Raw genomic sequence first — 22,480 nt, forward strand, 5'->3', positions numbered from 1 at the left:
GATTTATTTCATTATTATTTTTTATTGATTACTTTATAGTTTTACAATGACATGTTTGAACTGACACACGGGTTCAATGTGTACCTATATTTATTGATCTTATTGTGTTTTTCTGTGCTTTCGATTTTTCTTTCTTGTGAACATAATGTATATTTTGTTCTCAACACTCGAAGTATGTTTTTTTATGTGTAAAATTCGCAATGCTATATTTTGCTATTTTGTAATTTTTTATGGTTATATGGTATACTAGTGTAATTATTTATTAGTCTGTTACAATATTATGTTATCTTGGGTTGAGCCTTTGGTCAATATTCGCTGTATAATACACTAGCTTTCTGGGATCGGTCAGTATTCTAGTCGCAGCAAACGAATTGCGTCCCAATAGATCCCTTTTTCATACAAATTACGTCAATACTTATTATAATATTACGATAATATTTATCAACTACACTATTTGTATCCTATGTAAATACATTATTTTCCTTTTCATTTAGTACAGACTTAAGAGTGCAAGATTACATATTATGTACTGCTAAAGATAGGTCAAAACTTAAAAATATCGTTTTTTTATCGTTAATTTTTTAAAAATTAAACTAATTAAAATAATAAAAAAATAAGTACGATTAGGTTATTGCATTATTATATCAAAATTTTAATATAATAACATTAATGGATTGGTAACATTTGAATGATACAGTTTTGATATACCTATTCATAACTCGATATTTTTATAAATTCTGAATTCAGGGACGCAATAAGTTTAGTCGTATAGAAAAACCGGGACGCAATTAGTATTATGTCACTAATTGCAATTTTTAAATCAGGTACGCATTCGTATACAGCCGGATAGATTATTAAATGACAATTAGATATGGGTATAAGACTATAATATTATGAGTACTTACATATAGGTGTGTTATAAAAAATAGAAATATAAAACACAGAAAAAATGTAATTATTATTTATAGAAAATGATAAAATTAACATTTTATAAAAATTTAAAATACGTTTACTCGTTATATTAAAAACCGTTTAAATAATTTAACAACACCTATTTAAAATATAACAAAAATATCTAATACATTATAATTTGACCAAAACAATCTATTTGTTTATAATATGTGTATTGTGTAGTAAAGTAAATAACTAACAGTAAATTACAAACACGCTATGCTGTTTTGAATACTATTCAATCTGACAGAAATCAACCATCACTGTCCGTTTCTGCTAGTCTTAATTGTAATAAATCGTGTAGGTGTAAATTATTTTTCCCTCGACTACGACGAGTAAACGAATCGATAAATTATGTTGTGAGAATATAATATATTTCTCCCTCTTCTACTTTAATTCATGTATAAGAAAGACTTGTATATTATAATTTGACGTTTAATATAATTTTGTTCGACTTGTTATAAATTTGCACTCGATTACTGCAATAGTGTCATGTACTCATGTCAATTGTGTTTCTTTTCTTCGAAAAATAAATGTTTTTATAATATATTATTATGTAAAAGATCGGCGTTAATGTAGTGGTTTTGCCTATTCAATACGCCGTGAATATGAATATCAAGTTGACTTTATTTTCAATAGATTATAATTTTTTAATTTTTTTTATCGTTCTGTGATAATATGAGATGTCATATTTCAATAATGGTCAGTCGTATTTAACATAATATTATAGGCGTATCATTATGTTCCAATGTTCTTTTCACATTTTATAATATCTGTGACGGTATTACGAATCAAGAACTAAAATATCTCTGTAGTTTTTTATTTATATTACGTTACATTTAATTGTTTTGACTTAAGTACTTTTAATACGTTTTTGACACGTATAAAAAAATGTATTACAATATAGTTTATATATTTAGTTATTTTAAATACATTTACTGAATTGCTTGCAACCGTTAGTTTCTAGCCAGAATAGGAGAATAAACAGTTGAAATATGATTTTTTATATATACATATTAATTCAATACATTAAATAAAATAATTATGCTCGTCATTGTGCATGGAATAATTAGTTCTTATTATATTATAAACGGACGGAATTGCATACATTAATATACACTATGTACGGTATCATCATAATCTAGAGACAGGGCTGAACGCTGCACAGTCGAATAAAATGAGAATAATTTACTACGTCTCAACCCGTGGACTGCGATCGATGTATCTACTTATAGGCAACTACACGGGGTCAACTTCGATTTTTGAATTGCCTCTTTATATCCGCGTGTGAACTCACTGTGTTTGACGACCGCCGACTGCATGCCAAAACAATAGTCACTGCGTATTGACAATGAAAAAATTAATTTGAATCACGGCACTGTTTCGTATACTAATATTATTGCGTGGTCATTTACATTGTTTCAAAATAATATTATGTCGCGAGTGAATAGTCTGAGGTCTGATTATGACATTTGCGCCGGTCGTCTTCAGGCCCGTCGTCCATTAGTGCATCGTTCTCGTTTACTCGTCGAATACGTAATTCCAACTCGGACAATAATAATTATTGACACACGATCACGGCCATTTGGAATTAAGCGTTTGTTTCATTTGTATAACATTGTACCTAAAGATATATATATATATATATATTATAGCACATATTGTCATTACGCGTTTTCGTGAACGCACGAGCAGTTAAAATGTTTTAACACGCCACCTTAGTTCTTTGGTGGGCACTGGGCGTCATAACTAATTACAGAGTTAAAGCCGAGTTGATATATATTTTTTTAACTTTATTTTAAATATAACTAGTTGAACAACACATTATAGTGACTTATATTTTCTAGTCGATTTACAGTTAATAACAGACAATTAAAATTTAAAATCATATTTGGACATAATATTTTCATACATTGTATGTAGACGTATTATCTAGAACTGTTGTTAAAACTAATTATTATTAATTATTTTTTTGTTTAACTAAGCTTTATATAATGATTTGAAATAAGAATAAACAAATTAACATGTATTTCTTGATATGTTATGCCATGTGTGACAACAAAGAATTGCATTTTTGAAAAAATATATGGTTATTATTTAAAATATTATCTGAAAGAAATTTTGAATAATTAAGGTGATTATATAAATACAAATTATATACTCGAAGTAAAGTATATAATAATTTAGTATTTTTTTTTCTAAATTAACCTCAAGCTTTTAAATTTAATTATAATATACAGTAGAACCTCGATACGTCGAAAAAATTGCATTTCCCTTGAATTTTTACTTATCGAGGTTCCACTGTAGTTTGTTTATTATTATTTATTAGTTTTTAGTTTAAAATAACTTTACTAACTCAAGATAATTGTTTTAATTTACTTGTCCATTTTTTACATTTTGCATTATAGTACAACATATAATATTATATTATATCTTAGCTAACGAAAAAAATCAAAAAAAATCAAGTTTTATAAAATTTTAAAGTTGCGAATAGGTTACTGTATTTTGCTATTATATTAAAATGTACACCTACGTTGGAATGCAAATAATCATCTTACATGTCACCTGTCTTCTCAAAATTAACACTGAATATGATAATGAATAATAATTGTGTACTTTTTTTCAGAGACATCGTTTGAATTTATTTCTATGACATATTTTCTCAAACAAATCATTTTGTAGAAGTTACAATGAGATATTCTGCTGTAATATTATTAAAATATTTGTTAGACAGTTTGTTGAGGATAATATTTTATAATCGTACCAAGCGTAAAATATGTTACCATTCATGAACTATGCGCACGTTCGTCACGTTACGTTGAAATTTGGTACAGATGTAGCCAGAATTCTGTATAAATTAGAATATTGGTGTAGTATGCGAATTTTTTTTTTTGTCAGACAAATTTTTGTTTTCATTTTTTCTTTTATGAACGTGATAATGAATAATTCGCAACAGCAATTATACTAACAAATTTATGTGTCAAACTTGTAGACAAATGTATACATGGATATTATGGCAGCTGCGATTAACTTGTGAAGTGAAAGACATCGTGTATTTATGTATTTAATTTGTTTTAGATACTGAGTAGATCAATGAATGCTTTTATAAAAATAATATGCGGGTTTTTTTTTTTTTGTATCTCAACACTCTTAACGCCTTTTGGGGAAATTAAAATGCTTTATTTTCTACTTATATTGGTTTCAGTTATTAAATTGGATCTATTCGGTATTTTTTGAGTCAAAAGTAATGTTTTCAGTTCTTTTATTAATATTCAGGGAAAACAAACTATTTCAAGATACAATGTATTTTCATTAGTTGTTATTTAAGTTATTTTAGAATATCAAAAATTATAATACACAATTTTTGAAGCATTTGAATTAAATTTTGACAAAATTTGTCAAAATAACGAAAGTTTACAAAGAATTATGTAGTTAAAAATGTATAAAATGTTACATTTTTATAGCTAAGGATTGAAACTTTCATATGCGATATAATAATATAATAATTAATAAATATTTATACTATAACCTGCAAAAACTTAAAACAAATTACAAGCACAGTTTTTTTTATCGATATTTTAAGTTCAAATTTTAAAACGAAATTTTGTATTTTAATGAAGAATATTGATTTGAGTTATTTTGTTGTAATTTAAATATGTTTTAATTAATATATTTGTAGGTACTTAAACTTTTAACATACATATTTTTTACACTCAATGGCATTATCTAATGCAGCGATTTCGGTAATAAATAATTCAAACTTTTATATTATGAATAGTAAAGTAAATCACTTTAGTATAAATATAAAAATTTTAAAAAATATACTTAGAATTATAAACTGACAGACCGTCTTTACCCAAAATAATTTTTCATATGCAATGATATATCATTGAATTCAGTTTCAATAAATGTATATTATAATTTTATTTTTAATGATGATGCGCATCAGACGCTTACTGTGTAACAATGTACAGGGCTGGATCTAGTATATTTTTTACTTGGTGCAAAGTATAAAATTAGATCCCTCTATTATGTCACTGTTATTTAGTAATTTGACGCCCCTCGACCAAGACTTCCGGAGCAAGTTCCCTGGTTTGACGCCTTTAGATCCGGCCTTGGCAATATGATTACCTTCTTTTCCGACATTTGTTTTTGTGTTAAAATATTTTATATATACATTTTAGAGTTTATCAGATGAGTCAGAAATTTTTCAAATATATTTAAATTAACAAAATAAAATAGACTTAACTGTTTTTTGTAAGATATGCCAAACTAAGATTTTTCAAAAGAAAATACTTTTAAAAATAAGTATTTTTATATTTTTAAGGTTATTTTATTCTCATTTATTTCCAATTACACGTTAACTTGTTAATCGACGCTTTTATATTTTACCAGCTGGATATTATATTACACATAGTTTTTAATATCACAATAATTTCAAAAGCCGTACACGCTTTAAATATTATTTGTATTATGTGATTGTGTCACGTGTAACGTGTTACGGTCATCACAATGGTGAAAACATTATAAATATATTGACATGTAGAAACTTATTTAAAAATAAAATGTATATGGTTTGTAAAGAAAAAGATTACAATATGAAAAGGAGCAGACCATTTCACGCTGCTACACATATGCAAGTTATATAATACACTGACGACGAACGGCATATATTCTTTTCTAATTAACAGATAAAAAATAAACCAAAACGTTTAAACCTAAAACTAACACAATGTAAAAGATTATCCGAGGATCATATTTAATCAAGTTTAATCCATATAAATTGGTCATAAAAATTATTAAAATAAAAAAAGTAAAAAGTAATAAAGCTTTACTTATGGATACGTATTGTATTTTTAAATACACGAACAACTAATAATTCACTTAACCACCTAAAAATTATTTATAGTCGTATAATATGATGTGAAGTGTTATCGTAAAATATTGTTAAATTACGATAAAATAATATATTGTCCTATTCTGCTTATTATTTGCGAATTTATTAATCTTTAGAGTACCTATGTGGTTACGAATATTTGTGACAAACACTTTATAGTTTTCCGCATATAAAAAATATATTTACAACGACGCATTTGAACAAAGTCATAGCTGTGTTTTACATACCCGGATTCGAATTCATAGGTATATGATAATGTGTGATGTAAAATTACACACTGCGTATTTATTAATCACGAGTTATTTAGTCGAAGAATAAAAATTATAAAAAAAAAAATTAATGCCTAATCTACGTTTTTCTTTATTCAGAACCGGTTTGATAATTTTCCCGATGTTTCATGACTTTTTTTATATACATAATATGTTTGTTTTGAAATAAAGCTGAGCAAATAATATTATCATAGTTATTACTTTTTTCAAACATTTGATTTGACAGAAATAATAATATAATAAAACAAAAAAATAAAATGTATAAAATTACAGTATTGCTGAATAGTAACTACAAAGATAACGGGCTTAGAGTAGGTGTGTATTGCGATAAGTACTGTTATAGATTTAACAGGTTGTATTCAATCAGGCAAGATAAATTCAATAACTATGCTGCTGTAGAAACTATAGAATTCTTGTTTGAAAACTAGTCACGGAAATAATATAATAATACCTGTATGATATACTCGTTTATAAAATATTTTTTTATAGTGTAATAGATCTATTAAATATTTTAATTGCATAAGTAGCTATGTGCTATGATTATTATAAAATTATTTAAGTTAAAATGCAAAGTGTATTATAAACTGTATGCAATACCTTTGTAGGTATATAATATTTTTAAGCAGCAAATAATTTTTAAAATAAAAAGGTATTACTTTTATTTCTATGGTAATTATTATTTACCGAAAAAAAGACAATTGGCAGTGTAGTGGTAAAATATAAAAATTATAATAACAACAGAAAGAAAAAATTTCACGAGCCAAATCGGTCACATTGCATATTCATAGAACAACTTTACTATGTCTACAGTCTGAAATAATAACGTTAATTATCGTGTCTAGGCAAATATTAAATTTAGTTAAATTATTTTATTTTTTACTTCACTTCGGTGTATGAAAGCCTTTTAATAGTCATAAGATATTTAGGTCGTATAAATATAAAGTTCAAGATCGACACAGTAATTAAGAAAAATAAAAATATTCTATATTATAATCTATATTATATTATTATGTTGTGCATTTGTAAACTCGTATGTACGGACTCACTCCCGAGGACATGGTTAATATACATTTCCTTGATCCCGACCGAATCAAAATTATTTGCATAAACGAAAAAAATAATGTGTTGAAAGAATTCGATTTTGCGCTTATCATTCAAATTTATTCAATGTTTGACGTTGGTATATGTATATTGTATAAAATAAAAACCCACCGCTATTACACGAATATAAATTAATAACTTGCGAATTTATGAATCTCAAATTAAGATAAAAAAAAAAAAATGTCTATAGTGAACTGTGAAAAGAAAGAAACACGAATATAATACTAGAGAAAATGGCAGAACACCATTTGATCTTGACAATGGAACACGAATAATCGATTATGTTCCGGTCAAAATAGAATGACGCGCAAGCGCAAAAATGCATCGTCGGCATAGAACGTGCTGCATGTCGTTTTAGGCAATTTGGCTTCGAGTCAACAGAGGTTTAGTATAATGTACTACACGTTCACCTAACCATAATATAATAAATGTTACTATATCATGAGATAATTTATGATTTGGGAGTAAAATTGCACATGATAATCACTGTTAAGAGTCGTATTAATTAAGCGAAGACGACAGTTTCAAACGATGTGTTCGCAACGGCTGTCAAATGTGTCAGTAAATCGAAACGTTTATAGCCAAATTAGTTGTTTCGCAATGACTATTATTGTCGATAGAATATCATTGTGAGTCTCGGGATGTTCATTGTTTTTCCTGAAATACACACTATGGGCAAACACTAGCTCGCGTACCGTTGCGGTACTTAGATGTAGGAATGTATTTTAGAATTCAATATTTCAGTGATTTCAATTTGGACATTTGGCTTTAAAAATTGCATAATATTACAAAATCGTATTTATAGGTAGGTACAGACTACAGGGGTAACACGCGTCCTTCATTGAAATGTTATTTTTTGTACGTTATTTTATTATCTATACCAACATAATAATATAATACTTATTCTTCTGTACTATATCAAAAGGAATCTATTGCACGTGCCAATACGAATTGTTGTGGAGTAATTGAGTAAAAGTATTTTTCTTATTGGTATTCAAATACATTTTCAAGTATAAAATGTTTATTTAAAAAATTATAAATACAATATTTCAACAAGTATTTGAATATATTTTAAACACTATTTTACTGACTTATTGCAGTATTTAAAATTTCCTGTAAATAGATTTTTTTCTACTTACAATTCAGAATATTTGACATTGAACGACACGATCTTAGTCCCGTTCCTTTTCATAATTTATTTTTTTTCAATATACATTTAAAATAAGTATCAAAAAATAAAATAAAGATATTAGCATCACGCAAATTATTTAGTGATAAATTGATATTTTCTAACAATATTATAAAGTTTATAAATCAGTAAAAAAATGAGTTATAAACAATGCTTTATAAAATAATTTATTTATATTATACCGAGTTGTCTATTATTGATATTATCGTATTATTTTATTAATACTAATTATTAATAATATACTTATTTAGCTGGCTTTATTAATTATTTTATTTTGAAGTAGTATAAAATAAATAAATACACATGACTATTAAATAAATTGTAGTAATTAAAATGTTCTTTTAAAAATGTAGGGAATGGTAAAATGTGAAATTTAAGTGGAATATACTGAGAATTCCATGCTTAGGGTCCCAATAAATCTTAAATTTGAGATTGCCTGTATGACTACAATTAATGATTGTTTTTTTAGATAGGTACTAAAATTAAAATAATTTAAATTTAGTTAACAAAACTTTCAAACAAATACTGATATTAAAAATTTGGAAAATCATGATAAAAAAAAAAACATTATCAAAATTAATATAATTTATTAATTTATAAAAAAAATTACTATTTAAAATTTATTTCATACAATTTTTTAAAAGGATTTCAATTATTATGGTTTAATACATTATACAAAAAGTATTTTTTAACACTATCTACTATCTATACGATATTTTGCGTGGAACCTCCATGAGTCATGACTAGTCTACTAAAAACTTAAAAATATAGTAGTTATAGTTAAGCATGACCTTAGGCTTAAACTATACATCAATGCTTATTTGCAGAATATACTATAAAATATTAATAAACAATACTTACTATTAGTGTGCAAATATTGCTGTAATAATAGTTTTAAATCTATAATGTGCCTAATTTCTATGTGAAAATCAAAGATAAGTAATAAAGGTATTTGTACAATATTTATCAACATCATTGTACTCCAACGTTACAAAGAGTTTTATACCTGTCTATTAAAATCAATAAATTATCATTAATCGTTATCAATTAGAAATGAAACAATATATATAGTGTTTACGGTGAAATTATGATTAAAAAATGCAATGAATATCGATAGTTTGTATTATTATAACAAAGAAACTTTTCAAAAGATTGCAGATTTTGATAAACAATTAATATTTGATTCTATATCTATTTAAGTATGCTGTAGTTTCAATTAAACGATTAATCAATATTGAACACCTTGTAGTTTTATGTATAGTAAAATATTTCAAACAAACTGTAATTATTATTAATTGGATACAATTATTGTGTTTCGTCTCGATTAGGCTTTATCTGCAGTATAATAAGAGGCTCATTTGTGTATATATGGGCAGTCGTAATATTAAAATAGTCTAATCTGAACCATAGATATATTTGATTTAAACGACCTTCATTCATAACATGTGAGCTTTTTATATTGATAAATTTAAATGGTTTTATACCTAATTAAAATTAATAATAATATATACATTTAGATAACTGTATAGTGTAAGTACCTATACTTCTAATATTATTGAATAAAAATCAAATACAAATATATAATATATATATATATGTATCATTTTTTTTTTTAATTTTACCCATTTCATATTCATATCAAGGTTAATATGTTAAATTGTTAACGATGAGTTAGTAAAATATACCTTCGTATAAAAATATATACCTGTATCCATTTTGTTTCGGTCATTCTATGCGCTTTTGGTAGATCGCCGTTTAAAATATTTAAAATATATGTACCTATAGCTAACATAATTTTTAAAAAATTCATATTCAATTAAATGTATTTCTTACATGAGAAATTCGATTTAAATCACTTAACTCAAGACTCGCACTTGAAGTAATATTATATAACACTCAATAGGCATATACTTACTTATCTATATAAGTTAAAAGTTGATAAGTAAAACAAGCATTATTATATAGGTATATTGTATCAAAAAATCCACTTGGAAATATATTAACCTGTATTGTTCTATAATTTATTTATTTATTTAATATTAAAAACAATTTTGTTTAAGATTCAAAATACGTTGCATCATTATAGTGTGCTAATGAGAATCAATTGGACTATTATCTACTTGTAAAAACAAAACGATGGGCTATGATCATAATTGTAAAATTTCCTATAAGTCATCTGCCAATGGAAGTTTAAAAAAAAATATATCAAATAGTCTACAAAATATAGCAATATCGACTCGTTGTGATTGTTCCCTAAGTGAGATCTACTAGTAGAAAGTTGAGTTTACTTTTAATAAGTCAAAATTTTGAATTTTTAGACATAGCTTCTTTTTTTAGTTCCATAAGGAATTATGTCATGTTTACTATTTAATAAACTATTTACTTTTTCTTTGCCCATAGCATTTTATACACAATCATGTTTCGTAGTTATAATAATTTAAATCATTTAAGTATGTAAAGCTTAGAAAATGATATTAATAGTTAATAATTGTTTATTTTCGTTATAACATGTATTTTATTTAGAACTAGTTATCCATTTAATAATTTAAGGTTTAGTCTAACTATTTTTTAATTGGTAAACTAATTTTAAATTGTTTTTAAATGATTTATTGTTTAAAACCTAACACGATGACTAAACCACCAATAAATAATTTCTTTACATAATATACATAACATAAATATTAGTGTTTTATTACTAAGACAAAATGATTTACATGTTTGGTGGTTTATTTATTGTTAATAATTAATGCATAACCTTTTTTTTAAGTTGAATAACTTTATAAAATTATTATTCGTTTTCTGTCAAATCAAAAAATTAAAAATCACATTTTAAATATATTTCCACGTCCCCTGATCTTAAATATTAATATTCGATTCATAAAGTTTATGGTATAATTTTAAACTATACCTAGTTATTATTTTTGTAATTTGATTTGTTTAAATATTATAACAACATTATATTATGATCCTCTTTAATAATGCACATCGATTGTTCAATTGAGAATAATAGATTAAGGTGAGCATGAATCATTTAAGTATATGAACTACACAAGCTATTAAGGAACTTTTATGATTGTACTGTAAATCTTTAAAATTAAATACAATGGTTAATATTTTAATATAAAGTAGTGACTTAACTATGATTACTTACTTATAACAATATGTAATAGCAATTTAATTATACCACTTAAAGATTGTGTTTAATATTTTTATTATTATCATTATTTTTTTTATTTTTCTTATCTCTAAAAAAAATTATTTTTCTTTTAATCTTCACCTTTATACTTGGCCAGTCATTGTGATAGACAAAATAAATTAAATAAACTGGCTATACTTGTTTGCGTACATACAAAATTTTTCACCTGTAAACTGGGAACTCGTTTGCATACAACAAAAATCCTTTAAGTTTCTAATGTGAATTTTGACCTGTAAACTAACGAATCGTTTGCGTACAATGTGTTTTAAGAGATATAACTTTTACTTATGCTCTTAAATATTTCATAGAGTTATGAGATTTACCCGTTTTTCGTACATTTATCTTTTTTCACTCACGAAACCATTACTCAATTACATAAATACATGTAATTTTAATGCCTGTGGTAAAATTACCTAAACGTAGAACTCTTTTACGAATATAAATTTTATTATAATAAAACTAACAATTTTGCAATTTTCACCAAAATCAGCTTATTCAAAATCATCATTTTTTGAAGTGATTTGTTAACGAATTGTAAGCATATAATTTCTATCATATTTGATAACTTTCGTTTTTAATTATTTAAAAAACAATAAAAAAGAGGTATATAATAATTATTTTTGTAAATATATAATATTTATTAATTGCATGGCAAATTTAGGAGCATTATTAAATGTTCCAATCGCAAAAAATGTTGTACAAAAACGAGTTGTCAGTTTGCCAGTAGAAATTTGTAATAGCGTTTTTTTACATTTTTCGTTGTATGTAAACGAGATGCCATTTTTACAGGTAAAACCTCAGTATATACGTAAACGAGTATCGCCGGAAATTATTATATTATATAATATATTATGTAATCTATATAATATATATATTTTAAATAACAAAGGAACTTTGAGTATTTTTATGTTATATAGGATGTGTTAGAATATTTATCTTTACAATTAGTTTACAATAATTCGAATATCATTCATGCTGATATTGAAAAAGATGTTTTAGTAAAAGAATGTCGTTGTGTTATAATTTATTTATACAAATGAGTTATACAATTGTTTTATTTTAACGTGATATGCATTAGAAGTCTATGTACGTAATCGAGTTGAGCATTCGTGAACAAATGACTAATGAGTCGTAAAAACACAAACGAGTAACATCCAAATAAACATATGAATTCGGGTATTCATAAAAAAATACCCGCACTTATAGGGGTTATTTTTTGGGGTACAGACTCTTAGGGCAAATTACCTAAAATTTGGTTTGTTTTAACAAATAGCTTTTATATTGATAGCTACCTCCTAAACGAGTGTTTATAATTCTACCAATAATACAGTTTAGATGAATAAGTGTGAATAGGTTTGTAGGAAAATAATTAATTTATTAATTGTATAGTAATATATATTTTTAAACTAAAAAAATATAAGAATAATAAAACAAAATCACGTACAATAAAGGTATATAATTATTGATTAATTTCGTTTGCTCACGTGTAAAAAAAAAAATGTTATGTTTAATCATCTTATAATTACATGTCATAATTAATATAATAAGGCAATAAATAATAATAATAATAGAATTAAAAATGAATAATGTCAAAGTGAAGTAGGTATTTTGTTAGGCTATTTAAGTATTAGTTATCAGTAAAAATATTAGGTAATTATTATTATGCATATTATCATAAAAATAAGTCATACAATTAAAATATTATTAATACCTCACGAAGAAGGAAGACTCGAGATCTGTATCAGTTGCGATACTCTCCTTACGACGAAACACGTTGTAATTGAGTGTCACACTTACGAGAGTGAGAAACATTTTGTCGAAAGCACTTAACTTGGACTACCTAAAACAACTCATTACCTTCATGAACATCTTAAAATTGAATAAATTATTGTAAGATTTATTATTAAAAAGAAAAAAAGTTATAAGTGTCGAGTGGGTCACTATTATAGGTGTGTTAAATTTGAATTCAATAATATATCAGTATCCTTTTATAAAAAAATCGATCCCCATCAATAATGTTTTTAAATTATATCAAAATAATTAACATCGTTATTTATCGTCTAATCTCATCCAAATTTGAACTTATAATAATGTATATAAAATGTAATTGTGTTTATATTATTTTAGATTTCAGAATAAACTTATTATGAAAAATCTTATATTAATTTTATTTTTAATATATTAATTATGAATATATTATTTAAACAAAGTATATTTACAACCTATAATGTTATTATATACAATAAAACATTTGGTAGTTTCACTGAATAACAACTTGAAATAACGTGAGAAAAGAGGCCCCACATTAGTGTGGAAACCTTTAGAATTTGGGTGAGAAGATTTTTTAAAATTAAATTAGATCAGGATTCAAAACACCGGTGCCTTTTTAATCGATATAGCGGGTTATCTGAAATGAATTGATTAATTTAGATACTAGTGGATTTTTGTGGTTGATTGATTTTTCTGTGGAATTTTTGAAATAGTTTTTAGCTGTAATAGTAACTGCTATGATTTTTAGGTTATTATGAAATAAATTACATTTTTATAACATAATAGACATACAATTTAGAGTGTGTATGAACTTCTATTGACAAATTGTTTTCATTTTGTTTACAATTTTAAACTTTAAATGCATATAAAAAACATTATGCCAATGCATTTTTAAATTTTTTGTACATGCAGATACAAGAATACATTTTATGAGATCTTGCATTAAATCTACAAGAATTTTAACCCTGTGCATTTATTTTTATTTATAAAAATAAAGCTCAAAAATAGTTAAAATTTGCATCATACAATTAAAATAATAATTTATTCATTTGGTGAAAATTGTAAGTAATCTACCTATTAATTTTTTTTTTTTTTTTTGAAGTATAAAAAATCTCAAAATAATTCACGGATAAATAATTATTTTATGAATGATTATCCAATGTCGTAAAAATGTGAACTTGAAATAATTATAAACAATTTTATGAATTTCTAACTACAAAATAATTTGCTAATTTTTGATATTTTATTAATTTTGTCAAAATTCTTACTTAGATGATTATAAAAAAAATGTTGTGACTCTATAGCTATTCAATAATTTTTAGTTATAAAATTAATAACTTATAAAAGCTGTTTATTATATCCATATCCATCATTAAACCCAGAAAATGATTTTAAACCAACATTTACAGAAAAAAACAAATTTAAAAATTCTCATGATTTTATAAATAGTCAAAATATTTTGAAAATTGTATTATAAACATAAAATACTAACATAATTAACATTTTCTGAAAATTTCAAGTATATACGGTTATTTATTTTTGAGTTACATAAAAAATAAAAAATTGACTTTGCTGTAAAAATGTTTATTTTTCCTTAATATTATTATGTCTTACCTGATAATAAAAAAAGTTCAGGGTATTTATTATTTTAATCTCCCTAAATTACAAACTAGATTCAATTTTCTACTAGAAATCATCTCCATTTTTAGAAAATTAAAGCATTTTATTGACTTATCGTTCTTCTCTTATTGAGCACACTGAGCATACAGAGCATTTACACGAAAAAAAATAACGTAACGCATTGTAAAACCACTACGTAAACATTCATTGTTCTGCTCAGAATTTAAAAATTAAATTAAGTAATTCAAAGTATTTGTTATTTTAAAACTAATGTTCATTGTTACTGAAATTCATTAATTAGTAATAAGAATTGAAAATTATTTTTATTACCTTTAAAATCACATATCGATCACATTAAAATATATATTTTTTTTAAATAACTTAATTGAAAAAAGTTGTTTACTAATTTATTTTATTGACAGTTATTGCTATATATTATTGTACGATATTCGTTGTTATAAAATTTCAAACCATTATTACATAATATGCACATACTACTTTTACACAAAATGCATTGCCTGAAAATTTTCAAATTTGTTTTGTTGGAAACAGGTGTCATCTATTATGGGCTATGAGTACCTAATATAATATTATAATATTATTTATAGTATTGTAATAAGGAATAATGGACTTAAATGACGCTCCATTCTGCACCTTACATTTAACAGAAAGTCCTTGTGATATATCTCACATTCTTTTTGATTGTCATTCACTGCACATGAAACGCACTATTTTGTTTAACTCCTTAAAGTCCTTAATATTACCCCAAACCTTTTTTCTAATTTTAATTATAAATCATAAATAGTCATAAATCTAATCATAGCCTCTATATTAGAGGCTGGCTTTTGTATCTAATTTAATTAAAAATATATTATATTACAGTGAGTTCCACTCAATATGATCCCTGGTTTATAAAATCAACCGTTTATTGGAATCATTATTGAAAATCCCAAACCAGTATGTTACTAATTTTAAATAAGCCTTTTATTAGAATCATCAAGTACTGGATAATTGGATCATTTTTAAGAACATTCTTATTGTTTTAATGGTATTTTACACTTTCACTAAAAAGAAACAAGAATTGTTTTGAAAAATTTAAAAGGAGCTATTTAAAGATATGTGGAAGACGATACTTTTCAGTTGTTCCAAAAATCATAGGTAAAATATGTATCTACATTATTATTTATTTTTAAATAATTATATTATATTAACTGAATATGAATTTGTATTTCAGGCTAATATATAAAAATGAAATTAGTAGATTCTCAAGTGCAATCAAAAATAGATAGATTCTTCAATTTATTTTAATCTAATTTTAAACATATATATAAATATAAATTCATAAAAAATATGTTTTATAGAATCAACTAGTCAATAGAATCAAAATCATCTGAACCAATGTGATCACATAAAGCGGAACTCACTGTACTTAAATTTTATTGTATAATTGTTATTCTCTATACATTTTGAGCTATAATTGTATGTACTAAAAACTAATAAAAAATAAATAATGATAATAAATGCATTAGGTTTAAAGAATAAAATTTTGTTTTTGTGACTAATGTGCATACCATACATAATGTTAAAATATATTCTAATAAATCGTAATGTTATTAAAGTATATTATCACCTCAAATAATATTATTATTCAGTAGCTATAAAAATAAAATGTTAATAAAATCGAACAATCCAGTTGTACAGGAAATAATAAAAGAAGCCAATTGCATTAGTAAATCGAAATTCAAGCAATAGTCGGCTCTAAAAACTACAACCTATGAATTATTGGTCCTTGATTCAATCATTGAAAAAAAAATATTATAACTTACATTTTGTGAAATATTTATATTATTTTTATAAAAAATATAAAAAATGTATAGAATCCGGGTACTATACTATTTTATAATTAATCATTTAAACCAAATTTAATTAAAATAATATAGATAACGTTTTAGTTGTTTTATAAATTGTCAACATAAACTGTACTTTGAACTTTGCTTGTAGTATATAATATAATAATGGTATATACAGTGAAGTATTACTGTGTTTTATCGTTTTTCTAAAAAGTGAATCCATTGAAATTTAAAAACACGATTGGCTACTCTGTGTACAGTGTACACATGCAGATATGTAAGTACTTATAATAAGTATTTAGTTTTAACATGACATATTTAGTTATCTTCATTAAAATTATTTAATACCAATACAGGCAGACCGAAATAAACTACTAATATTGTAAATATATTACAGTTGATAAAAACGGCATGTTTATCCTATAAATTATATTTCTAAATTGATAATATTTTTTATAACATTCATATTATTCACATGTCTTAGAAAAAAATAATTAATTTGTTCATTTCTATAGGCTATAGGTACATATTAAGTCAACATTAAATGTATAACGTGAACATTCAATGTGTCAACTAGTCGCAAATTACATAAAGTTAAATAAAAAAATAATATCTTTTTATCATTGATAATGTCTATTATTATATTAATCGTTTTTATTAACTGTAATGTAATAGAACTATGAAGGTCTTGAGTGCAAATAGGACGGTATTAGAATGGTTCGGCAGATTATAAGTATTTATAAGATGAAATAAATATATATATATATATATATTTTTTGTTAATTTAATTTTTTGCACATTATAGTTAGTCTTGTTATTGCCATGATATATAAACTATATTTCTATCTGTTTTCTTAATTCATAAATACACATTTTATTAATAACAATTTAAAAATAATTCCGACAGTGTTGATATTATTATAGGTGCAGTGTTGCGTAAACAATAATATCGTCAAAAGCTCATAAAACGTTAATACTTCACTACTTAAACCTATATAATAGGCGTGCCCATACAATTTCGGCAGATCACGTACTATATTTATCAGAATAACATAACACACTACGCATCTACGCCATATCGTCCACGTACACATTTTCAATATTTTAAAAATAATTTAGACGTCAGTATGACAAAGAATAGGTCTAAAGTAGTGGTTACCAAACTTTTTTTCTTTACCGCCCACTTCAAAAAAAAAAATCCGACAGACGCCCCCTTAAAAAAAAAGTATTGTTACAAAAGTATGCAATGAAAAATTAAATTTATTGTTTATAAATAAGTATATGTTTTATCATTATATTGTATAATGTATAATTGTATAGGTACAAATAAAAAAAGGTGTCCTAATGAGATGGATGTGACTGGTGTTTTGCTAGAAGTTGGTTGATGTTAGATTCGATTTTCGTAAGAAACAAACAATGTAGTAATATACATTATATTGTTGAAAACAATTGCAACTGTCCCCCTTCTGTAATATAATTCCCACAAATTAAGCTTGTAACTTCCATTGCCCCCTTGCAGAGAACTAACGCCCCCAAGGGGGCGATATCATCCACTTTGAGAAACGCTGGTCTAAAGGAACAAGTAAAAAAAAACACATTATAAGGTTTGAAATAATGTAATACAATTTAAACATCTAAAGAAAAAAAACTATAAAAAGAAAAATTATAATATATAAATGTTCATATTCATGGTTATACTACCTATATCTATTATTAATTTTATAGATAGTAATACAATAATTTAAGCTTTTATGTAGTATAAAGTGAAAAATTGATCATTGCATTAAGTTATTTATATAGTGTTTCAAATAAAAATATTTATAGTTTTATTTTCTTTAAACATTAAAATCAAACCTTTATTTAATAAATAATATGCTCATGCTTATCATTATTTATTTTTTTCCAAAATTAATCAAAATAACAATGTATAATTTTATTTCAAATATTACAAGTATGATAAATAATTGTATAGGGAAACATTTATTTTATTTTGAAAATTAAATACAACTAAGTTATTATACGTGTCGTAATACTTTATAAAATCATAATAGTTATTTTTAAATTTTAAATATTTTAAATAATAATACTATGACGAGTTTAACTCAGAAAACCACACAAAATTATTCCATACGCTGAAATTGGTCATTCAGTTTTAAAAATATATAGTTTAAGGTGTTTTATGCAGCTAAAAAATAAATAGTTGTTATTTATTAATTAAAAAAAAATTACTGTGGAAGTTTAATAGTAGATTTTGTTATTAAGTAAGACACTGTAATGAATATTTTAAATTTGAATTTAATAATAATAAATTAGATATAAAAAGAGATTTTGTGCAGAAACGATGGGTTCCCTCTGTTTCTTGGGATATTTTATAATTTAGTTACCTATATTACTTTTAATACAAAAGAACAATGATAGGTTGAATTTATTTTTCCCAAAACATCATAAATATTTTATCATACATTATTATCATTAATTATTAACTATAATATACATCTATACTTCAATATTAACATTATTACAATTTACATTAAGACTATTTAAATTGCATGTTCGTAGACTTATAGTATAATTAGAATAAATACCTTAAAATGGTTCAAAATACTATGGAATTATCATTATGTATAAAACATAATAATATAAATCATGGCGAAAAATACTAAGCCTCAAAGATTAATATTTTTAGAATTACAATAAAATATACGTTTTACAATAAATGAATATAATTATTTTTGATCAAATAACTAGATAAATTCCTTGATTTTCGAACTTCAAATATCAATAAAAAAAAATACGTTTAGATTAGTATACTTTCGATATTTTTAGATTATTATAAGAATTACTTGTTTTTAAAGGATCTTTTATTTAATTTTCAAGTCTAAGGTATAAAAATTAAAAATGTAAGCATTTTGAACTATATGTAATAATTAAAAAATATTCATGATTTTTACAAGCTTTGTCAAAATGTGAATTGTAAATGCGCTTATAAAAATTAATCATGCATATAGGTATGTGTTTTTATTTTGATATTTTGGAATTTTACTGGTATTAGTGGTATTTTGTAAATATTTCTGTTTTTCATAACTATTTTGATAAGTATTGAGAACTTTTAACTCCTCCCTCCATGCACAAATTAGATCAAATCTGCAATAAGAATCACATTAAATATTATAAAAAATATTCTTGTCTAAAAATTGTTTGTAGACATAATATTTGTTTTTTGTAAATTCAAGAAATTCGTTTTTATTACTAGCTAGACAATTTGATGCGGAAAATATATGTGCAAGCCCTATGGAAACTAAAATGTATACGAAACTTCTTAGCCTACACCTATAAGAAACTCTTGGTAAGTTATTATGATATAAACAAAAAATCTACAGTGTACTTAAAGTCTTAAAAGTTATTTAACTTATAACTAATTCCACCAATAACATTATATAATATTTTCTATATTTCTCGTTATATTATGCTTTTAATAACATAGGTAATTAAAATAATGTTGATACATTTTATATATACAAATATTGAAATATATATTCCAGTTCGAGATGGTTTATGCTTATACTACTATAAATTCATTATCGTAAAAACAACTGACAAATAAATTATTTGTATATGACGCTTATATTATGATTCATTTTTTTTTTTTTTTTTGATATTTCCTCTTTTGATGGAAATAAAATTACATTGCGAGAAATTAGAATAACAAATTATATATAATATTATTTATTTTATAAAAATGATTATTTCAAAATAAGAATGATATAATATTATAATAATTCAAGCAATATGATGTAATAATCGATAACACGGAATCTTTAATTGATTGGCCTAAGCCTTAAAGTAAAATTATTATGAATTAAAAATAATCTTATGTTTAAAATAAAAGTATGCACCTAGTTTTTTTATTTACTAAAAATTATAATCCATAAAAAACTAATCATAATTCATTTATGAACCTACGTCATTTCCTATACCTATTTATTTTTATATAGGTATTACATTTATGTTATCACTATAGGTATGATATAGTTTATTACTCTAATGATAATTATAATGTTGACGTAAAATATGTTTAAGTTATTATTTTTATAATGACACCTACATAAATACACAATATTAAAAAAGTACAATTGTGGATACTTATACAAATGATATATGTAGTCATTATAATGGATGTTATTATATAATTACACCTATAACCTATTGTGAATTTTAATAATTTTAATTTTAAAATTATATAATGATCAGAATCTTATAAAATAATTTTAAATTATTGAAATTGTTGAGTATGGATATGAAAAATATGATAATAAAAATAAATAATATCATCTGCTTGATATCTGTGTTTACAATGAAAATATATTTTAAACATTTACTATTTTTTACGAACCTATATGTCTACATTACATACTTTTATAATTTTTCAATTTACATTTAAAGTTATAAAGAAATAATGTCAATGGCATAGTATATTTAAACATTCTTTAAAATAAAAATTTCTTCCAAAAGTCTTAAGTATATAATGTAGATAAGACTTTTGGAAGAAATTTTTATTTTAAAGAATGTTTAAATATAATTTGTCATTGACATTATTTCTTTATAACTCTAAATATAAATTAAAAAATTGAAAACTATTAAGGTCGTACAATAATTAATCTATGCACTTGAATTTCAAAAAATAAATAAACACATAGAGGTAGCTCTATTACAGCGGTGGTGGCAACGGTGACGACGGTGAGTCGTCCCACTTCCTTTTAATGTACTAAAAATATATTTTATCTCCACACAACCCTTTTTTATATTTCTTTTTGGATCTTTTCCAATAGGCAATAACAACAACAAAATACATGTACAGTTGATTGGTGTGGCACAATATTGCGTTTTAGAAAAATACTTATAATGTTGCCATATATATATATATATATTATATATTATATTATATACAGCATGATCAAGATTTAAGGTACCACTAAATATCCCAGCTAAATGACCTTGTATTGAAGTCATCCGTCCGAGATATTTAGTGTTATCTTAAGTCGTGATCATACTGTATATAATATGACGTATATGTGAATACAGGGGATGATTATTTTATGATGAAATATACTCATTACTGCAGTCAATATTATTGTTTACGAAAAAAAAAATTTAATTCAAAGTATTCATACAAAACACTACATTTTTGCAAAAATAATATATTTTTTTTTAACCCAAACATTTCTTAGGTTACTTGCAATCATTGAGTTCTTTACTCATGTTTTCATTTCATATTCAAAAGCAGTATATTTTTTATAAAATATAAAATAAAAATATGCATACAAATTGAGAAAGTATAGACAGATTTTAATTTACAAAAGCATTAGAATAAAGTTGAGACGAGACTTGTCACTGATTACCACACTAGTAAAAAGTTGACCAGCATAATATACGAAATGTGCTATTCGAATATCTCGCCGTCAGTATACGTAGTATATGCATTATACATTGACTGTGTAACGAAATATGATATATCCTGTGCGATAGTGTAAAATAACGATCGATATCCACGATTTGATAAGCTGATTATGCATGGACGTGCGTAAAAACTAAGAAATAACGTGTATAAAGATATGACCGTAATTATCATTCCTTGTA

This window comes from Rhopalosiphum maidis, chromosome 2 (assembly GCF_003676215.2).
Source record: "Rhopalosiphum maidis isolate BTI-1 chromosome 2, ASM367621v3, whole genome shotgun sequence".
Classification (NCBI taxonomy): Eukaryota; Metazoa; Arthropoda; class Insecta; order Hemiptera; family Aphididae; genus Rhopalosiphum; species Rhopalosiphum maidis.